This window comes from Notolepis coatsorum (genome assembly GCF_963971535.1).
Source record: "Notolepis coatsorum genome assembly, chromosome: 8".
Lineage (NCBI taxonomy): Eukaryota > Metazoa > Chordata > Actinopteri > Aulopiformes > Paralepididae > Notolepis > Notolepis coatsorum.
The window spans coordinates 28,587,664-28,600,048 of NC_140172.1; the positions used below are offsets into that span (position 1 = coordinate 28,587,664).

At 44.0% G+C, this 12,385-nt stretch overlaps 1 pseudogene across 1 annotated transcript in view; it reads right to left on the reverse strand.

Annotated features, from left to right (window-relative positions):
- LOC311233372 (alpha-ketoglutarate-dependent dioxygenase alkB homolog 4-like) overlaps nt 1-1,622 on the reverse strand; it is a 2,428-nt pseudogene extending 806 nt beyond the window's left edge. The window contains exon 1 of the transcript in view: nt 1,614-1,622. The product of the transcript in view is annotated as an alpha-ketoglutarate-dependent dioxygenase alkB homolog 4-like (transcript). The remainder of the gene's footprint in view (nt 1-1,613) is intronic.
- Between the last annotated feature and the right edge of the window lie 10,763 nt (nt 1,623-12,385).

Sequence of the window (12,385 nt, forward strand, 5' to 3'; positions counted from 1 at the left end):
ATACCACGGCCAGGGATACCAGACGGCTGGATAAGCTGGTCAAGAAGGCTGGCTCAGTGGTAGGGAGGAGACTGGACCCACTGGGGACCGTGGTGGAGAGCCGCACTCAGAGCAAGCTGCTGGCCATCATGGGCAATACCAACCACCCTCTCCACCACACCCTGGTGGGGCAGAGCAGCAGTCGCAGCGGACGGCTCATCTCCCTGCACTCACGGACTGAGCGGCACAGGAGGTCCTTTGTCCCCACAGCCATCAGACTGTACAACAGCGTATTATAGTGCGGGGGACCTGACCTCTGACCCACACACCTGTTTTTTACATCTGTTTCTTACATCTGTTTTTACACCTGTTTTATACACTGTTTTTATACACCTGCTTTTATCTAATCACGCTAATATTTAATATTGATGGGTATGATTCAATTGAATTTTATCATGTACTTATTTTTAATTCATGATGCAGACATAACGTGTAATAACTGTATGGGAACGGTCAATGTCTGTATACTATGTGAGCTGCGAGATACCCTGAATTTCCCAAGGGGATTAATAAAGTATCTATCTATCTATCTATCTATCTATCTATCTATCTATCTATCTATCTATCTATCTATCTATCTATCTATCTATCTATCTATCTATCTAGTTGGATGTCTGGCAGCAGTCCCTGCCCACTGTTGTGGAGCCTGATGGCCGCTGGTATGAACGACTGTCTGAGGCGGTTAGTTGAGTGTCGGGGGGACGAGTCTGTGGCTGAACGTGCTTCTCATCTTGACTAGGTCATCGTAGAGGGGGTGGGAGGGATTCTCCAGGATAGCAGCCAGCTTCCTTCTCATCCCCCTCTCTGCCATCACCTCTAGTCTGACCAGCTCGACTCCCACCACGGAGCTAGCCTTCCTCACCAGCTTGTTCAGTTTGTTGGTGTCCCTCGAGTTGATGTAGCCCCCCCAGCATGCCACAGCATAGAAGAGGACGCTGGCCACTAGACTGGTAAAATGACTGCAGCAGTCTATTGCAAACATTGAAGGACCTGAGTCTCCTCAGGAAGAACAGCCTGCTCTGTCCCTTCCTGTAGAGGGCCTCTGTGTTGTCCGACCAGTCCAATTTATTGTTCAGGTGTACCCCAAGCAGTGATGCCACTAACGCGTTACTAAGTAACGCCTTACAGTAATCTGATTACTTTTCCCCGAAAATAGTAATCTAACGCGTTAATCTTTAAAAGCCAGTAATCTGATTGCAGTTACTTGTCCAAGTGGCTGTGCGTTACTATTTCGTTACTATCTCATCATAAATTCATAATGCAGGCGGAATGCAGTATTTTATTTCGTTTTAGACAGTCAAAAATATACGTTTGGAGCTGTATTTCCTTGTATTGGGGGAGTGACGTCACAGCACGCAACCTCACGTTGTTCCATGCTGGTGGGCGCGGCTGTTATTGTTATTATCAGGCTCACCAAAACTAGCGAGCTAGCAGGGAGACGTTCACGCTGGTAACGCTTTCTTGCAAACAACAAACAAACAAACAAACAAACACTATGCGGAGGAAACAAAATACTGTCTACCGCATCTGGAATATACAGCACAGCACGACCAAACGGATAGAAAAAACCAAACCCGAAGCATCGACTTCTGGATTTCTTTACTGGATTTAAACCATAGTGCAGGTATGTTCCACCTTTGAGTTAAACATCTTTTGCATTGCACTATTCATGAACATGGAACACCATACTCACACACACCTCCAATGTACAGCCCCACCCCACCTACCCAACCTCCCCCAATGCACAGTTTCTATGTCAAATGTATATACACTCTTTTTCTGGATTTTTTTAGTATCACAAACAGTACTGCATTTGAAAATCTGGTATGTCATAAATGTATAGATGTAGCAGTACTGTCTATCTGTATGTCGTGTGTGTCATATGATGAATTGAAAATGGGGGACCCTGATGGAAACAAGACGAAAGTCTTTCTCAGGTCTGCATCCTCTTAACAATTGTATGTATTGAGCCGTACTGTACTGTACCCATTCTGCAATCTGTTAATAAACTTTTCAATCAATCAATCAATCAATACTGCAGTATGTAGGTTGTCAGTAGCACACAATAATAAATAATAATAATAATAATAATAATAATAATAATAATAATAATAATAATAATAATAATAATAATAATAATAATAATAGCATAGGAGGAGCAGTACCGTTTAATAGACTGTTTTTTAAGAGCATGAGCTTCAGATACTGGATAGACCTTCAAACATAAAGAACATTTTCTTGAAGTATAACACTCCAACCCATCAAGTGCTCCTGTGGAACGGCTTTTTAGTCTGGGAGGGTTGGTGCTCACGCCTAGAAGGAACAGACTTTCTGACAAGAGGTTTGAGAAGATTCTGTTACTGAGATATAATCACTGGTTTACTCACCCCTCTCCCCTGTTTCACTAGGAACATTAGAACCATATCTGAATAGGGCAGGCCTCAAAGGTAGGCTACATATCAGCCTACATGTGGTGTTATTGACCATTTATCTTTTGTGAAATCTATAGATATATAGATAGGCCTACCTGCCCTATTAGTACATTTTACTCAAACTGAGTACATTTTACCATTTTTTTTTGTCATTCTTATGTTGTGGCAGCAGCAGGGACGACGACTTCGTAACCTAGTTACTTTCAAAGTAACTAAGTTACTCTGATAATCAAGTAATCAGTAAAGTAACTAAGATTACTTTTTAAAGGAGTAATCAGTAATCAGTAATCAGATTACTTTTACAAGTAATCTGTGGCATCACTGACCCCAAGGAACTTATATGACTCCACCACCTCCACCTCCTCCCCTCGGATGGTGATGGGAATCGGGGGGGGGCCTCTTCTTGCCCCTCCGGAAGTCCACCACCAGCTCCTTGGTCTTACTGCTAAGAGGATGCAGACCAGAAAAAGACTTTAGTCTTGTTTACATCGGGGTCCCCCATTTTCAATTCATCAGGACATTTATGACATACAAGACATACAGATATACAGAACTGTGTAGTAAAAAGAGATCATAAAAAAGATATACATCCGAAGGGGAAGAAACTGGGGGGGGGGGGGGGGGGGGTTGGACATTTACAGGGGCCAGTTTCTAATTGCAGCCGCCCATAGGTGCTCTTTTGAAGGTGGGTAAGGAGTGTTAATTTTGGCAGCTATTTTCATTTTAGTCATGTGTCAGTGCTCCTTTTTCGTTTATCATATTTAGTCATCTTCATTTATTTTTTGTTTAGTCAGTTTTAGTCAACTAAATGTCTGAGCATTTTTGAGAGTTTGTCTCAATTTTGTCTTTGGATGACATGTCTATTTTTAGTTAATGTACAAAAAAAATTATATAAATTATAAAACCTTTTTTTTCTTTTCTTTTTTACAGCTACTGTTTTATATATACTGTTTTTTAGTAATAACTAGAAAGTTATGGTATTTATTCAACAACAGGTGATTGTATAGATTAGTATTAGTATCATTAAAAGTTCTATGCTCAACTATGAAACAAGGTATTAATAGCGTCAGATTCAAGTAGTGCATTAATGAGTATAAAACATACACAGTCAGAAACAAGACAGGATATTATTTTGGAAATAGCACAGGCGATTTTTAGGGTGAGGAGAATAGGATCAGATGTGAGATTAATTTGGGTGCCAGCACATATAGGGGTGGAGGGGAACGAACTGGCGGCTAAGTTAGCAAAGGAAGCAGCTAATAAAATAGAAATAAATCTGGATGCGAGTTACAGCAAGGCAGAAGTTAAGAGCATAATTAAATGTGAAATGAAAAAGAAGTGGCAGGAGAAGTGGGATATTTTTTACATGACTTTCGAGATGGAGGTAAGGATAGAAACAGGGCGGTAGTTGCCTGGGTTTAATTTGGGTCTAATTTGACTGGGTCTAATTTCAATTCAATTCAATTATCTTTAATGACCACCCAGCCAGGCTGGTGGAATTTGATTTCAGTGCAGCATGTTACAGCATTGTTCCAACATAGAACATATAACATCACTTACATTACATACATACTACATGCAGTTAAATACATAAATACACAATTACAAGACCTCAATATCAAAGTTCAGAGTTTATGTCCATAGCAACAGGGGTAGGGGGGGTTGCGGGGGGGGGGGGGGGGTGCTACAGGGAGTTCAGTGTCCGTATGGCAGTGGGGAAGAAGCTGTTTTTAAAGCGGGATGTTTTGGTGGTCAGGGATCTGTAACGCCTCCCGGAGGGCAGCAGCTGGAAGATGTGGTGTGCTGGGTGAGTGGGGTCAGAGATAATTTTTCTAGCTCTTCTAATTGTGCTTTGGCGGTGGAGTGATTCGAGAGATGGGAGGGGGGTGCGGATTATTTTGGAGGATTTATTGATTATTCTTTGGAGTTTGTTTTTGGAGTGAGTGTCCAGACTGCTGTACCAAACTGTTATGGAGAAGGTGAGGATGCTTTTTTTGCTGCCCTTTTTTCGAACCCAGCGTCTCCAGCGCTGATGGCGAGCGCCTTGCCTACACCACCTAGCCGCCCAGCGCTCCGTTTTTTGAGTACCTCATCTGTTGTTACCATTTCCAGTTTGAAGTCGTCTTTGTGGACCCCTAGGTTCTTGTAGTATGCTACTTACTATGTGTTCTACCCCATAATGCCCTGAGTGGGAGGGTAGTTTGTTTACCAGTGTTGTGGCTATGTTTGTGAAGAAAATGTTTAAGTAATTGGCTACATCCAGCTTGTCTGTGATGAGCGTGTTGTCCGTCTTTATGTTTATGTTTGAGAATCTGATTTTTTTTTTTTTTTTTTTTACTGCAGCCTAGTTGATTATTGAGTAAGTTCACGACGACATTCTGATGACGTGTTCGAGGTGCGACAGAGCACATTTCCAGTTCTGTGTGTGCGTTCTGCGATCTGATTGGCCACGGACGTTTCTGGTGCGATCTGATTGGCCACTGACATTTCTGGTCATGTGACATGTGCGCCCAATTTGCCCATTTCCGGGTCTAACAGCCTGCAAACTACCTAACGCCTAGTTTATCACTGGTTAAGCTTAGGCGACTCTTTCGAAGTTGGTTAAGGTTAGAGTTTGGAATCAGGGCTGGTGTTCTATCGCCATGCTTGAAGACAAACTCTAACCTTAACCAACTTCGAAAGATCATTATATGATATTCTGTACCCGCAAAAAGCTAAAACAAAAGGCTGGCTGTCACAAAACAGTCACATCTAGAGACCTCAAAACCTACTCTAGCGAGGCCTTTAACCTTGAACTGGAGAGCCTGGACTGGTCAGATGAACTCAATGGTACACTGGTTGAAGAAACATGGCTTGGTTTCAAAACCAAATTTTCAACAATACTAAACAACATGGCCCCCCTAAGAACCACCAGGGTAAAAATTTGCGCTGAGCCGTGGATGCACACTGAAATACTGACCGCTATGAAAACCAGAGACAAAAAATGCTCTGAGTTTTGTAAAAGTCAGTCAAAGCTTACCAAAAGCAAGAGCAGTGAACTCCAAGCCCACGTGACTGAACTCAAACTGGAAAGAAACAGACTAAGAAATGACGTAAACTCGGGCGGCTACGTGGCGTAGTGGGCAAGGCGCTCGCCACGAATGCAGAGACGCTGGGCTCGCCTGTTCGAGCCCAGCGCTCCACATTGCTTTCAGTTTAGCTGGTCGTTCATACTAATACACATTGGCCGTATTAGGGGGTGGGAAACTGATGGGTGGGGATCGGGCGTTGTGGACAGCGACTCCTACAGGTCGGTTGGTGCGCCTGCGCAGTAGAATCAGGATGTGTCGGGGGCAGCGTGAGCCTCCCACGCGTTACTCCTCGCCACTGAGAGATCGAGCTGCGCAGGTGAAAAGATGCGACTGCTGTTACCTCAAGTACCGGAGGGGACTTGTGCTATGTATGACTTAGTCCACATTGCAGCCGGCTTGTGGGAGGCAAGAAACAGCGTTCGTGACAGGGGAGGGTTGAATTGGATGATATACGAAATTGGGATGGGAGAAAATATAGAAAATGGGAGAAAAAGTGGATAAAAAAAAAAGAAATTACGTAAACTCCATGATCAAAACAGCAAAAAAAAAATCATCAATGACAAAACTGAGGAAAACAAAAACAAACCATGTGAACTTTGGAAATTACTCAATAATCAACTAGGCTGCAGTAAAAAACTTAAAACCAGATTCTCAAACATAAACATAAAGACGGACAACACGCTCATCACAGACAAGCTGGATGTAGCCAATTACTTAAAAATTTTCTTCACAAACATAGCCACAACACTGGTAAACAAACTACCCTCCCACTCAGGGCATTATGGGGTAGAACACATAGTAGCATACTACAAGAACCTAGGGGTCCACATCCACAAAGACGACTTCAAACTGGAAATGGTAACAACAGATGAGGTACTCAAAAAACTGAGCGCCCTCCAACCGAACAAGGCCACTGACCATGACAACATCCCCTCCAAATTCCTCAGATACTCAGCAGCCGCCATCACCCCAGTCATCACACACATAATAAACCTCTCCATAAAACAGGGACACGTCCCCAAGGACTTCAAAATTGCGAGAGTAACACCCCTGCACAAAAAGGGCAGTAAATTAGACCCAGGCAACTACCGCCCTGTTTCTATCCTTACCTCCATCTCGAAAGTCATGGAAAAAATTGTATACGAACAGGTCGAAAAGTACCTTGCGGGATAAAATCTAATCTACGAATTCCAATCTGGTTTCAGAACATTGTATATCAGTGAGCTGGATGCAATCCTACCTGGAGGGGAGAGAACAGATGGTGGAGGTAAACGGTACCCTACCCCCCCCCCCCCCCCCCCCCCCCCTCACAGTGAGCTGTGGTGTTCCACAAGGAAGCATACTAGGACCGCTACTGTTCCTAATTTATGCAAATGACATGTCGTCAGCTTGTGACTGCAACTTGTTCCTGTTTGCGGACAACTCAGCCCTGCTGGTCTCTGACAAGAACAAGTTACAGGTTGAAAAAACCCTCAGCTCGGAACTAGGCAAAATCTGCATATGGCTCGCTGATAACAAACTATCATTACACATGGGCAAAACAGAGTCCATTCTCTTCGGTTCAAATAACAAACTCAGCAAGACCGACGGCTTCTCAGTTACAGTGGGTGACAATAAAGGAAAGAAGAAATTACCTACCTGGGCTCCATCCTAGAGGCAAATCTTTCCTGTGACAAAATGGCATCCAATGTAATAAAAAAAAGTCAACCAACAAACTCGATTCTTGTACCGGATCTCCTCACTGGTAAACAAGAATACCCTGAAGACTCTGGCAGGAGCACTCATTCAAGGGTACTACGACTATGCTTGCACCTCATGGTACCAAAGCACCTCAAATGCGCTAAAAACAAAATTACAAACATCTCAAAACAAACTGGTCAGACTACTGCTTGACCTTACTCCTAGAACCCACCTCACCCCTGCCCACTTTGACAAACTAGGATGGCTTAGAGTAGACGACAGAGTACAGCAACTTGCAATGGGCCTGGTCTACAAGATACACTACACGACCAAGGTACCCATGTACATGTCAAAATACTTCCCAAAGGTCAGTGAATACCACGATCACAACACCAGAGGGAGCTCCACAAATCATGTCAAACCCAGATTCGGCTCAAACAAGGGACTAAACATGTTTCGCAATTATGCCACATCAATGTGGAACGCCCTACCCAAAGCTGTAAAGGAATGTGAATCACTACCCACTTTCAAAAACACTCAAAAAACAGCTACGGGAGACTGCAATTCGAAACCGGCCCCTGTAAATGTCCTAACCCAACCCAATGTACAGTAAATTACCAAGTATGGTTTTGTCAATATTCCAATGTACAGTTTTGCTTGTACAGTTGTACAGTGTGTCCCCCCCCCCCCCCCCACCCCACCCAACCACCTCCAATGTACAGTCCCCCCCCCACATACCCTCCAATGTACAGTTTCTATGTCAAATGTATATACTCTCTTTTCTGGACTCTTTTTGTATCACAAACAGTACTGTATTTGCAAATCTGATATGTCATAAATGTATAGATGTAGCAGTACTGTCTATCTGTATGTCGTGTATCTGTCATATATGTTATGATGAATTGAAAATGGGGGACCCTGATGTAAACAAGACGAAAGTCTTTCTCTGGTCTGCATCCCCTTAACAATTGTATGTATTGAGCTGTACTGTACTGTACCCATTCTGCAATCTGTTTAATACAGTTTTCAACCATTCTCTTCGGTTCAAATAACAAACTCAGCAAGACCGATGGCTTCTCAGTTGCAGTGGGTAACAATATTGTCACAAGGAAAGACGAAATTACCTACCTGGGTTCCATCCTAGAGGCAAATCTTTCCTGTGACAAAATGGCATCCAATGTAATAAAAAAAGTCAACCAACGAACTAGATTCTTGTACCGAATCTCCTCTCTGGTAAACAAGAATACCCTGAATAGTCTGGCAGGAGCACTCATTCAAGGGTACTACGACTATGCGTGCACCTCATGGTACCAAAGCACCTCAAAGGCGCTTAAAACAAAATTACAAACATAACAAAACAAACTGGTCAGACTACTACTTGACCTTACCCCCAGAACCCACCTCACCCCTGCCCACTTTGACAACCTAGGATGGCTTAGAGTAGACGACAGAGTACAGCAACTTGCAATGGGCCTGGTCTAAGATACACTATACGACTAAGGTACCCATGTACATGTCAAAATACTTCCCAAAGGTCAGTGAATACCACAACCACTACACCAGAGGAAGCTCAACAAATCATGTTAAACCCAGATTCGGCTCAAACAAGGGACTAAACACGTTTCGCAATTATGCCACATCAATGTGGAACGCCCTACCCAAAGCTGAAAAAGGAATGTGAATCCCTACCCACATTCAAAACTGCTCTTAAAGAGCACCTACGGGAGGCTGCAATTCTAAACTGGCCACCGTAAATGCCCAAAACCCCCACCACCTCCTAATAGACAGTCTCCTCCCCACCGCATGTATATATTCCCTCCCCGCCGTATGTATATTTCTCTCCCACCCACCCACCCCCTCCTAATGTACAGTCCCCTCCCCATCATATGTATATACTCTGTCAGGATCTAGGGGTAACAGTACTGTATATTTGAATACCGTTTATGTCACAAATGTATCAGTACTAAATATCTATATGTCCCTATTCCATAAATGTCATGTATGTTGTGTATGTCATAAATGTCTATATGAATTGAAAATGGGGGACCCTGATGGAAACAAGACAAACGTCTTTCTCAGGTCTGCATCCCCTTAACAATTGTGTGTATTGAGCCGTACTGTATTTTACCCATTCTGCAATCTGTTAAATAAAGTTTTAATTCATTCAATCAATCAATCAATCAAAGCTTAACCGGCGAAAGAACTTGCCGTCACACGATTGGCGCGACCAGAAACGTCAGTGGCCAATCAGAGCGCAGAAGGCGAACGCGGAACTGGAAATGTATTGGGGAAAGAATTCAGGCGACCAGCTTCGGAGTAAACAAACTTTTGACGGGAGCTTCTATGCGCGGCGTAACGGAGTCGGCGTAAACGTTCAAGTTGTTTGATGACTGAGGGGGTCGTGTAGTTGTTATGTTCCAGCAGTTGGGAGGTGGAATATTTCAACATCGTGCCGCGGGGTAGTGATTGTTGGGTAGCGGGCGGGGACCTGCAGTGCTGATAGACAGGGAGAGAAGGGATTTTCATTCGGAAAACAAGGAATAACTATGGAACCTGTGCAGTCCTAAGAATCGAGAGACTCGGGGCTTTCGAATGGCACAAGAAATAAAGAAAACTGCACTAACGAGCTCACACAATCCCCTGACGAACACAGACACGATACGTTTTACAGCCAACGAGTGACATGTCGTGTTTATATCTCAATTTATGAGGGGGGGGCCGGGGGAAACACACACAAAGCGCTTCCTTGTCATCATCAAATGCAACGTATATTGTTTCCATACCTTTCTGTCGTCAGTTTGAGCCCATCCACGAGTAAATATGAATAGGGACACTAAATACAGTAATCCAAATTCCTCAGACTGGCCCGAACTTGAAGTACTCAATTAAAAGATATACGCTCCATCTGAGGCCATCTGCTGGGCGGGAGGTGTTACAACCGATCGCGACCTTTCCAACGATACCCCACTTGACGTGTTTTGTGTCCGGCGGTGGGTATAAATCTACATGTGTAAAGAGCAACCCAGTCAGTCAGTGAGATCTCACCTGGAGAGGACGCTTTACGCACGACGACGCACAGTAGTCAACCTCAGTACAACCTCAGTACAACAGCAGTACGGGTTCAGTAGTTTTAGTGAGATTTTACAATATGACAAAGAAGGTCCACAGGAACATTGTGGAAATGTTGCTAGAGATTGAGCGGGTTTCTGATGCTGAAGAAATCCAGGATTCGGATGTTCATAGTACAGACCAGTCGGATGATGACGCAAATTCTGCCGATGAGATGCAAATGCATCCAATTTACGAGTAAGTTATTATTTATTTTGATATATTTTATAAATACAATAAAAAAAACCTGTTTATTACATCATATTGATTACATTTTATATTACATCTTCATTATTATTTGTTATAGTGAAAGTGAAGACGATGAGATCCCAGGTACACCTGGAACTGCCCCAGGACAAAGCCGCCCACTCCCCGCCACCCTCCCCCGCCGACCCCCCACTGCAGTCCCCCAGCAATCAAGTGCTCCAACAAAGGCCTCTTCTCCTCTTTCAAGGTTTGTGCGTTTTGGTCACAACGTTGTCTATCTATAGTATACCTGTAGACTGTAGTATACATATATTGTTTACATACCTGTATGATAGCCCTATACATATATTGTTTACATACCTGTATGATAGCCCTGTACAATTTGACTGTACTTACTGTATATGTTTAGTTCAAGTTCAAGTTTTGTTTTATTTGTCACAAAGTACATGTACTTTACAGTGAAATTGGTCCTGTATGAGCCTCCTGTGCTTCATAGAATAAAAAGAATAAAGTCACTATACAAACATACAACTTTATTCACAACTGTTGATATAACTGCATACTCCTGCTCACTACCTGTGTTGTGCAATGACAATACATTTGAATCTAATGTATTGCTGTTTCCACGATAGTGAGCATGAAGATGATGATGATTACATGCCACCTACTTCATCGGGGCGCAGATCTTCATCTAGGCAAGCCAGTAAGCTGAGGCTGGCGACTGGTGAGGGTGATGCCCTTTCCCCCACCCAAGCACAGTCAAAGAGGGGCCGTCGTGGACATGGTCATGGGCAGTCAATGATGGCTCCTGGAGGTGGTGACAAGGAGGAGAGGTGGTGCACCAAGGAAGAGCCGGATGTGGAACATCCAAGGCCAAAGTTTGACCCTACGCACCCGCCTGGCCCCAGGATCGACACCACCGTGGCCTGGTCTCCTCTCAGCCTCTTCAAGCTGTTCTTCAGCTCTAGTGTCGTACAGACGGTCGTCAACAACACTAACGCCAACGCAGAACGACAACTGGCAGGGGACAAGTGGGCAACCCTCACGGTTGACGACTTCTATGTTTTTATTTCGGTCATCCTCTGTTTTGAAGTAATACAGAATCATACAACAGCCGACTATTGGAGCCAGATGTGGCCATATCAATGTAACTACCCCAATAGCTGCATTACCGAGGACAGATTTGAGGCAATCTTCTGGTGTTCTTCATCTCTCTGATGTTACAGAAGACAAAGAGAATAACAGAAAAAAGGGCACTCCATGAGTATGACAGGCTATTCAGATCAAGCCACTCTATGGCCAGAGTGGATGCCTGTAATAATCATTTCCAGCCATACACAGGCCAGCCATACAACATTTCTCAACCAGAATCAATCCATCTGAATTCAGTACACCATCCCTCCCCCTCCCATTCCAAACTTCAACCCCCAACACATAGCAGACTTCTCATCACCTCCTCACCCCACCCCAAAACCAACACCCTCTTATCATCAGCAGAGCGAGGGTCTCGCGTCACCTCCGGATGATCTGATGAACTTTGACCTATATTAATCATCAAATCCACAAGCTACCACTTGTATGTGGAATAAGTTGCACGCCAGCCCCCTGCTTTTCAATAAACTAGCAGCCAATCATACAATGGCTTGTGGAACCACCCTTTCCTTAACCCTCCCCCTTCCCCGAACCACGCCAATGACCTGCACCTAGAACATGAGTGCTCTCTCCTTTGCCACGGCCGAATCCGATCACCATGTTGTCGTGATGAAGCAACCTCCCTGCCTTACACTCGTCATCTTACTGCATCTTCAGCCGTACAGCCTACATCAGCCACCACAGAGTGTCAGGCGA